This window comes from Mchenga conophoros, linkage group LG15 (assembly GCF_057382185.1).
Source record: "Mchenga conophoros isolate Kocher_MC1m ecotype Shallow Benthic linkage group LG15, M_conophoros_male_GT1.1, whole genome shotgun sequence".
Taxonomy (NCBI): Eukaryota; Metazoa; Chordata; class Actinopteri; order Cichliformes; family Cichlidae; genus Mchenga; species Mchenga conophoros.
The window spans coordinates 3,222,366-3,231,522 of NC_140540.1; the positions used below are offsets into that span (position 1 = coordinate 3,222,366).

The 9,157-nt window shown below is 41.4% G+C and overlaps 1 long non-coding RNA gene across 1 annotated transcript; it reads right to left on the reverse strand.

Annotated features, from left to right (window-relative positions):
- Positions 1–2,724: 2,724 nt before the first annotated feature.
- On the reverse strand, positions 2,725–8,734 carry LOC146557493 (uncharacterized). The gene is made up of 3 exons (XR_014888623.1): positions 8,593–8,734; positions 6,183–6,270; positions 2,725–5,987 (listed from the first exon to the last, which is right to left on the reverse strand). It is a non-coding gene; the product is annotated as an uncharacterized LOC146557493 (long non-coding RNA).
- Positions 8,735–9,157: the final 423 nt, after the last annotated feature.

Sequence of the window (9,157 nt, forward strand, 5' to 3'; positions counted from 1 at the left end):
TTTTGATTGAATAAGCCCCAGACGAATGTTTGCCATAGCTGGAACATTAATGGAAGTATTCAGTATGGAAATGTAAAACATTGTTAATTAAAATTGCTTTTCAGCTCTTCTATGGTGAAAGTGTTTTATATTTCCCTTCTGCTCAATGCTAATGTATATCATATTTATCATTATTTGCAAAAGCATCTATGAATAGGACGTATCGCTCATCAACTGAAGGAGGAGGTGTTGGCTGCAGATGAAATGATGCTTAGCCTCTATCGGCATACTTGAGGTGAAAAGTTCTGTAAATGAGATTATCTTTGAAGTTAAACTGCTGATTTGCAGCAGTTTAACTGTGCTGTGTCCGCCTGTCTCTGCACAGGTAGAAGCCAGTGGAAGGAACAAAGTTTCTTTCCCCCACAGATCCTGAAAATGCAGCACTTATTTTAAAATAATAAAAAACTAAAAATAAATAAAGCTTTAGAACAGATATCATTGGAAAATATGATGCATGTCAAAATGTATGCAAGACAATGATCCATAATTATAGAAACCCTACAGCCAGATGCCTCAGGTAACTTCAGAATTGTGAAGATGTTTGACACCCTAAAGAAGCCAAACTTTCAGTTTCACCTTTAGTAAACAGAAAAACTTTATTGCTTTAATAGGGAGGAAAAGCACAAAACAAGCAGTAAAATCCACAAACAAATGTGAGCTATCAGGCCACATAAAAGGATCAATCCACACAAAAAGCTGTCTGTTCCTTGTCTGTCTCACAGAAATTACAGTTAATCGTTCAGTCTGCAGTCTGCATTGTAGAGCATCGAGTCAGAGTGGATTACTCAATGCATAACGCTTTTTTTACATTATAAGTGGGGCAAAATCTCTAACAGTGGGACTTATTCCACTGTTATATTAGAAGCTTAACAGATACACTCAGACTAAGTATGAAAGTATCATGCATTCACTTGACAGAAAAAATAAAAATTCCCGTTTCCCTGAAAAAGCAGGGCCAAAGACGATTGGAGGTGTTGGATACTGCAAATTGATCTCATGAGCAATAATCACCCCACATCTAATACAACGTAAAACACTGGGAGACTCTTTGAAATTTCAGAAAGAATTTATAAGGAAACCTTTTGTTGAAATTTCTAGCATGATTACTTCATTTGTACAAAAGAGGAAAAAGTGATTGTTAAGTGAATGCACAACACTCATAAACCCGTGTCAGCAATACTTTTCCTGTTTCATTGTATCCTCCCAGGTCTCTCTGGCCTGCCAAGGCGGATGTGTAGCCTTCTTGAAAACAACCTTTGTAAAGTAAATTAGTGAAGGTTTGAGTGTTAACAGGACCAAACACTTTAATGTGGATTTCCAGTAACAGTTACAATTCCCATCATACATCTGACAAAGTGAGACAAGTTTACTATTCAAGAACACATGCCAAACACTTACAGTAAAAACATGTTTTATACTGACATCTAGCCTCTGAAAATGGGTTTTCTATGAAAAGGGAAAAAAAAAACATTTTGCTGGAGCTTAAAGTGGAAAGAAACTGAAAAGAAGCTCTAACAAAGACTGCTGTGTACATTGCATCAATCGTGGAATGCTTTGTGAAATGCAAGGTTTCAAAACTAGATTGGATCAAAAGTTTAGAGCATCAGACCGGTGACCTAAATGAGAAAAGCGACTGAAGATTTTGACATTCATTTCAGTGTATATGGAATATGTGCCCACACTGTGTGAACCGTTTCCCCCTCATTTTGTTGCAACAGAAGCTCTTACAGTGTTGTTTACAGGTGAATCACCTGCGTGTCATCGCTGTGCTGCAGTTTATAACACACTGACCTTTGTGTGTTCCTGTTCAATTGACTTTTGGTAAAGGGCAGTGCTTCGCAGCTAAATGTCACCACTGGATTTTTTCTCTTGTCTCATCCTTGTTGAGCATGAGCAGTCCTTCCATCTGATAACTCCTCTGTTGTTTGACAAAACGTCCCTCTGAACAACTCACGGTGACTCAGAGTTCCCAGGGAGTTATCAAGATGTTAAGAAGATGCTGAAATATATTTGGTTGACTTGAGGCTTCAAAATGGGAGGTCAAACCGTGGAGTACCTATGTCTCTAGAAAATGACAATAACATCAGTAAAATCTTGGGAATCCACAAGCCTATGGATACTGTAATGTTTCCACATCCATCTTTTTGATTAAAGTCTACCTTGGAACAAAGTCCAAAGTGGACTTCATTTTCAGCAATGGGATTTAACTTATTCCCCTCTTTACCCCAGCAAACCCCAGTGAGGGTCAAGTGCAGGCAGCAATTCTTAAGACCTGACCAGAAGGAGAGACGGCTGAGGATGTGAGAGCCTGCATGTGAAGGCAAGACAGATAATTCAGGGGTAAGCCACCCTCACCAAGCTCTGTTTCCCTCTGTCAATAAGTTGAGGAGCAGCTCCTGCAACACAGAACCTCATCTCACAAATAAACCACACTCACAGTGCCATTAGCAGTAGCTGGTCTGTCAGACAGAGCAAACACTCCCATAGTTAATATTTAATAACGGCAAACAGTCTCACTGTGAATGCCGGTATTTACACAAACACAGTGTGAGAAAACATGCACCGAGCCAACTACTCTAGGTTATGTGGACAGCGTGCATGAAGGCATGTGTTACAAATGAAAAGGGACAAAAATGGCTTTTTGGCACACACACACACACACACACACACACACACACACACACACACACACACACACACACACACCATGTTTTTATAAGAAGACGACGACAAAGAAGAAGAAACTAAGGACTGGCTGAAGGAGTAAACTAGTTTGTGACCCTAAGGCTGAACATCTTCAGGGACTTTGTTCTTTGTTCCCTAAGAGGAAGTTATGTCCACAAAACCAGGAGCAACACACCACTTAAAAATGTTTACTCCATATAAGGAACACAGTAATCCTTCTCTTACTGTGTAGATTCTCGTGAGAGACAGTGTGGTATGAACAGCAGCGAGCGACTGAAGGCCGGGGCCGTTCTATTAGTATCTAGGTCAGAGGGTATATTGTTTTGGTGTGCCTCATCCATCTATGTTGTGGATGTATCAAGGGGCGAACCCCAGAAGTGTTCTTCCACACATATCACGCACACAAGGACAGAGGTGCAGGCCTAAGCCATCTTGTGTGACGGTCAAACTGCAGATGTACCATCTTTATTCCTCTTTCATCTTTGTTCGGATGCTGCAGAGATTTCGCTTCCAGGTCCAATCAATAATACGACAAATTGACAAAAGCAGCCGTGATAAGAATGAATAGCCATGGATCATCTTTTCTGACCCAACAAGTGATCAGACAGAGGATATTAAAGCCATATACACACACACACACACACCTCAGCACTCAGTAACCCTAGTTCTGCACTGAACTGAAAATGTAAAAAAATAAAAATAAAAATAAACAACACCCTGCAGAGTCGTTAAGTTTGGGTCTTCGATTTGTGTTGATTCTTAATCTGTGTTGGTTTGCCTGCGAACCTAAAAACTCTAACCACCTTGGGTTTTCTGCTTCTGTATCAGTTGTACCACAAGTGCACAGGTTCTCGCAAACATTTCCAGTAATGAATCCGCATTCGGTTAGATACACACGTACGTTATGACTGTACGCTGCTTTTGCAAGCCAATTTATGCCAGCTTCTGCTCTTTTGTCCCCTCAGTTGTTGAACATTATTCATTCCTTTCCACCATCCTGTCTCTTTTAGCACAGTTTTGTTTTTCCCCCGTTTCACCTGCTTACAATGAAAGCATTTGAAAATTTGGCGTTTGCTGAGCTGCAATCCAAATATTGTAGCACTCAAGGGAGAACATTTAGAAAATATCCTTAAGTAGCAGTGTTTGATGGCAGCAAGCTTGTGTAAGTGTAAACTGGCTTCATTTTATGTTAATGCTGCTTCTCCTGTGGGAAGACACTGTATGGGAAAAATATTTCTAAATTTGCAGAAACAAATCACATGAGACCGAGCTGCTTTAAAGGTGTTGAAGGTAGTTTTTGAAATCTGACGCAGTGCAGATCACAAAGTCAGTTTTGTGTTTAGCCCAGGGGTGCTCTGGGGTTAACCTTGGCTGGATTCTGGTGAGGCTTCTGTCTGATGTGATAGGTATAAGTTTTTCATCAACCCTGTTTTGAAAAATATTTACCAAGGTTTTTTTCTTCCCCCTCTAGACGGTCATGCACAAAAGAAAGTACATGCTCTTTTGAGTCTAAGGGTTTACGCATCAGGATTATAAAAATAAAAAAAACATTTTGGTCACTGCTAGGTTCAGCCTCAGATGAACAGCACACTAGATTACACCGTAACATCTCTGTAAGAGCAGAAGTCTGCTGGTCTGGAGTATCCAGGTGCAATGGTCTTAGAAAAGCAAATTTTCCTTTTTTAAGATCATTGCCCATCAGACTGGGAATGGTTATGCTACATATAATATTACAAGTAAGGAGGGGGAGGCTGTAATTAATATGATTTTTTATTGTAAAAGAAGATAGCAAAATGACCCGAGAGTACTTCAGAACAGAAGTTAGAGTTTGGATTGAGCTTAGAGTGAATGTTAGGAAGAGTAGAGCAGGATCAGTGGTTTCCTGAAGGAAGCCAGACAGAGCAAAATCTAGAGAGCAGGGAGCTGAACTGAGCTGTGCTTGTGTTGAGTGCTGGTTCCACTCATAGAGGAGTAGGCAGTGTGAGAAGAGAGCAGGGGCGGGCAGATGGTTAGCAGGGTCTAAAACCTATTAGATCCTGTTATTAGCCTTCTGGCACTGCTAAGAGCCATGGCAAGTGACTGTAGAACTCTTGATATGAAGTTTCTTCGTAATATTAAGTTTCCATGTGTTGCTGTAGTAAGAGATTAATCCATGGGACATGGCGGCTGGGAACATTTGGTTCTTAGCCAAACTTAGACAGACCCAGTATTGGGATGGGAAGAGCAGCCTGCTGCTGCTGCTTTCCACTGATTTTGCGCCTCCTCCTTGTGTTTTAGAAAATAAATTCAGACTTGCAAGGCAGTTTTGTTTGTTCACATAACACACAGCAAGAGGAGGACAAGGCAGGTACATAAGTGAAAAAGGCAAGCATCAAAGCTAGATCCTGCAAGAGCCAGAGCAACTCATTTAACTCAACTTCTCACCACACTGAGTAGGTCAGCGATCTGGTGATGAGTGGAAACCTGAGCTGGGGTTGAATTCTGCAGGTAAGTGATAATGACATACAGATGAGCCTGAAAAACCCATGCCTAATCTAGGAGGTAGAGTATGCACACACTCTGTCTACAAACCTCTTCTACACAATCAGGATCTGAGCAACCAAACTTGATACACAGGTATATCTTGGGCTCTTGAAGGTTCTTATCTATATTGTATAGTAATGAGGTCATTAGGATGCCTAGCAACCATGTCACAATGGTTTAAAAAGGCCTGTTTTTCCACATTGATGCACCTCTAACACCTTATAAAAGTATATAATTTCTATTTCACTGCAGTAACATTCGATCGCATATGATATATAACACAACATGTTGCCTGGTAACCACTTAGCAATGGGCTAAATGACTCATATTTAAATCTTTATGGTTTATGCACTTACACCTTATGAAAACATCTTATCATTTTAATTTCAGCTAATCTCATTTATTTTCACAAAAGTTGAATTACAGATTACTAATAACCACCTTACAATGGTGTTCCCATTTTAAACAAATTACAACTTCTACCACTGATTTTTTTCCCCCCTTTACATTTCTAAATTTGATTAATTACATCAGTTTCCAACAGCACGAACAATTCATCTATTTTCTTCCCCTTCCGGGGCCAGGTTGCAGGGGCAGCCTAACGAGAGAAACCCAGAATACCCTCCCCTCTCCTCATCCACCTCCTCCAACATCCAGGAAACAATGAGGCGTTCCCAGACCAGCTGAATCTTTCCAGCATGTCCTTCTTCTATCCCAGGGACCCCTCGATGCCAGACACCCTTCAAAGGAAGCTCACTTTTGTCACTTGGATACATGTTCTCATTCTTTTGGTCACTATACAAAGCTTTGACCATAGATGAACATGGGGATATAACTATTAAATCATCTTTAGAATAAAGTGCTTGTATTAATGTGTGTGAGTAGGTAAATGAGCCATGTTGTATAAAGTGCTGTATAACAACCAATCCACTTACCTCGTCCCCAGTGATGGGTGGATTGCCCCCCTCGTCCCCAGAATCTGGTTCCTCTACTGAAGACATCCACCTGATCTTCAGTTGGATCCTAGGTAATGATTAGTTGGGAGCTGAGTTAAACCTGTGACCTAGGGTGTCCTGGTGCCACATGCACTTACAGACACCCTTATGTTCAGATATTGTCCTCTTTAAAGACAAACTATCATGTGATGAGAAGTCCAATAATAGAACAGCACTGTGGTTCAGATCAGGTAGGCGATTTGCCTCAGGCGTGCACCCAGGCATGGCTCCAGGGTGGGGCCCTGGTAAACTTATTCCAGACTGGGTAATTTTGCCCCTTGATTTTTTCCCCCCCCCATACATAGGAGTGAATTGCTCTTTGTGGTCCCTTACCCAATTTTTCCTGGGAAATCAGAGGCAAAAAGCCCCCCAACAACAAAGCCCCTGGGATCACTGAGACACACAAGCCCCTCAACCACACTAAGGTGTGGAGAACCAGCACAAACAGACCAAACAAAATCAAACATGCTGCAAATCAAACTGACAGCACTATACTTTAAAAAAATAAATAAATAAAATAAACCTTCCTCCTTAGAACAGGTCAAGATAAGACCTTAAATATATAGACTAATACTCGCTCGTGGTTGTAGGAAAAGCAGGTTTAAATGTTTAATGCAGCTATACTGACTCCATCCTAGAAAAGAAATCCATCACTGAATTTTAATTTCTACATGTTTGACAGTGATTATCAATTAAGGCAGACTGCGGCTGACAGTAAGGCACGTTACTAACCTCCAACGATCACAGACATGGGGATACTGAGATGTTGACAGTTATCGTCTTTGAATGAGTGTTCCTTTGCTTTCGGTCTATTATAGTTCTCAAATATTCTACATTAATTTTACCTGCAGGGCTTTAATTTAAACTTGGCATTTAAAATTTTCACGTAGTGTTCTTTCACCGACTCCTGCCTTCCGCCTCAGCTTAAAAACAAAGATGGGTATGTTTTCCCACAGTTTCACATTTAGATGCAGCAGTTGTTTTATTTTCTCTGCTTCATTAAAATAGGCTCAACTTCAGCATTTGCATGGAAACTCATATCTGTGGACCAGTCCCTACAGAGACCTATGAACACACCACATCCTTTTTTCCCCTCCAATGGGTCAAAGTTAATATTAAGATTAATTAACCCACTTATTAGCAGATAAGATCAGAACACCAAACACTGATCTGAGGTCACTGCAGCTATATTAACACATCATCCATCAGAGCATGAGCTTTACCCGAAAGTCAATTATATCACTCCCATTTCCATCCCCTACGCCCACATGGATAGGAGGTTTGTGTTGCGAGGAAAGAAGATGTTAAGCAGTGAATTGAGACCAAATGAGTCTGCAGGATGGATAAAAGAAGATTTAAGCAAAACAAGAGGGAGGAGGAGAAAGTTTGGGGAAAGAGCAGCCAGCACAGAAGGTGAGGGCAGAGTGAGTGCTGCGGTGGAGAGAGGCAGGTGCAGCTATGGTGTGACAGCGCACACTTAGACTGACAAGAGAAATCATCCAGGCTGTCACTCTGAGCGAGTCAGCTAAGGGAAGGGGAATGGAGGAAATGGAAAGGGTGCGTGTGTTTGTGCGATGACTGTAAGAAGTGGAGTGTCCACAGACGTAGACAGAGATAGATGCATTCTGTTTTAATTTAATTAATTTCTTCGCCATTTTTCATGTGTGACTTATTTGGGTCATGATGCAGCAGTTTTGTTTTTTTCCCCATGGAAATAATGTCAGATGTTTTCTGAACATCCAACTGGCCCTGATTAGTGCTTGTTTTAAGGATATTTTAAACAGGATGGCTGCAACTGAAATGCCTTAAGTTACAACATCTGATGGCTGCTTATGGCAGGATAATATGCTTTGTCACAAACCTCAAATCATCTTAGATTGTCTCTGACTGGTTCTTAATCATGGCAATAAGGTCATCGTACCACCACAGTCACCAGCTCTCAACAGAATACACACATGCTTTGGGATGTGTTACAGTGGGACAGTTGCATCATGAATACGCAGCCGATTGTCACAACGGTCAGAGGCCGATAGCTAAACTGAAGTCAAATGCAGAGAACCACAGAGATGGCATGTACGTTTTAGTGTTTTATTAAGAAAACAGATTAATTCGTAGCAAAGTGTTACTAGTGATGCGGCTGTGGGTCAGTGAGGGTGAACTGGGAATTGACAGGTGGGACAGGAATGGAGCGGGTGCGACTGGGAAGAGAAAAGTACGTGGTTAGAAAGGTGGCGGGTGCAGGACACTTAGGGAAGGTGAGTATGACTGATATTGCTTACTGATAGCCAGAGTGAGTTTGGCTTTGAGGGAGCGGCAGCGAGAATCTGGGTGAGTATTGAAGAGGGCTGACCTGAGTTCCACTGCGTTCGAGGTGGTGAGCGACAGCTGGAGGGCAGGCAGGTGAGGTTTTCTGTATTTTCCGGAACGCGGAGATAACCTGAGAAAAGCTGAGGTTGAAGGCAAGTGGTGAAGAAGGCCCAGGGAAAATGATGTCATTGACAAACTGGCAGTGAAGCAGAGTCTGAGTGGAGATTAAATCCTCAACCCGATTACCCAGAATCAGCTTCAGGTGTGCAGGACTGCAGGAGCAATGATGGCTCCGCCCAGGGGTGGAGACCAAGGAAAACTGACAAACGTGCACTAACTGCTATGCTGGACTAAAATCTCAGAGGAATGTTTCCAGCACCTTGGTGAATTTAAGCCAATTCTGACGCATAAGGTCTACTGAAGGGGCCAGTGTATGTATATTAATAATGTTGAACATTTGATAAACTAACACCGTGTCTTATCATCTGTGTGCTCATGATTTATGAGCATACTAAGTGAGTTTATTTTTTGTTTTTGTTTCTTAGAGTAACTTTAAACACATATTAGGCACTGAAATTTAATACTGAAATCGACAGACTTCCATATAT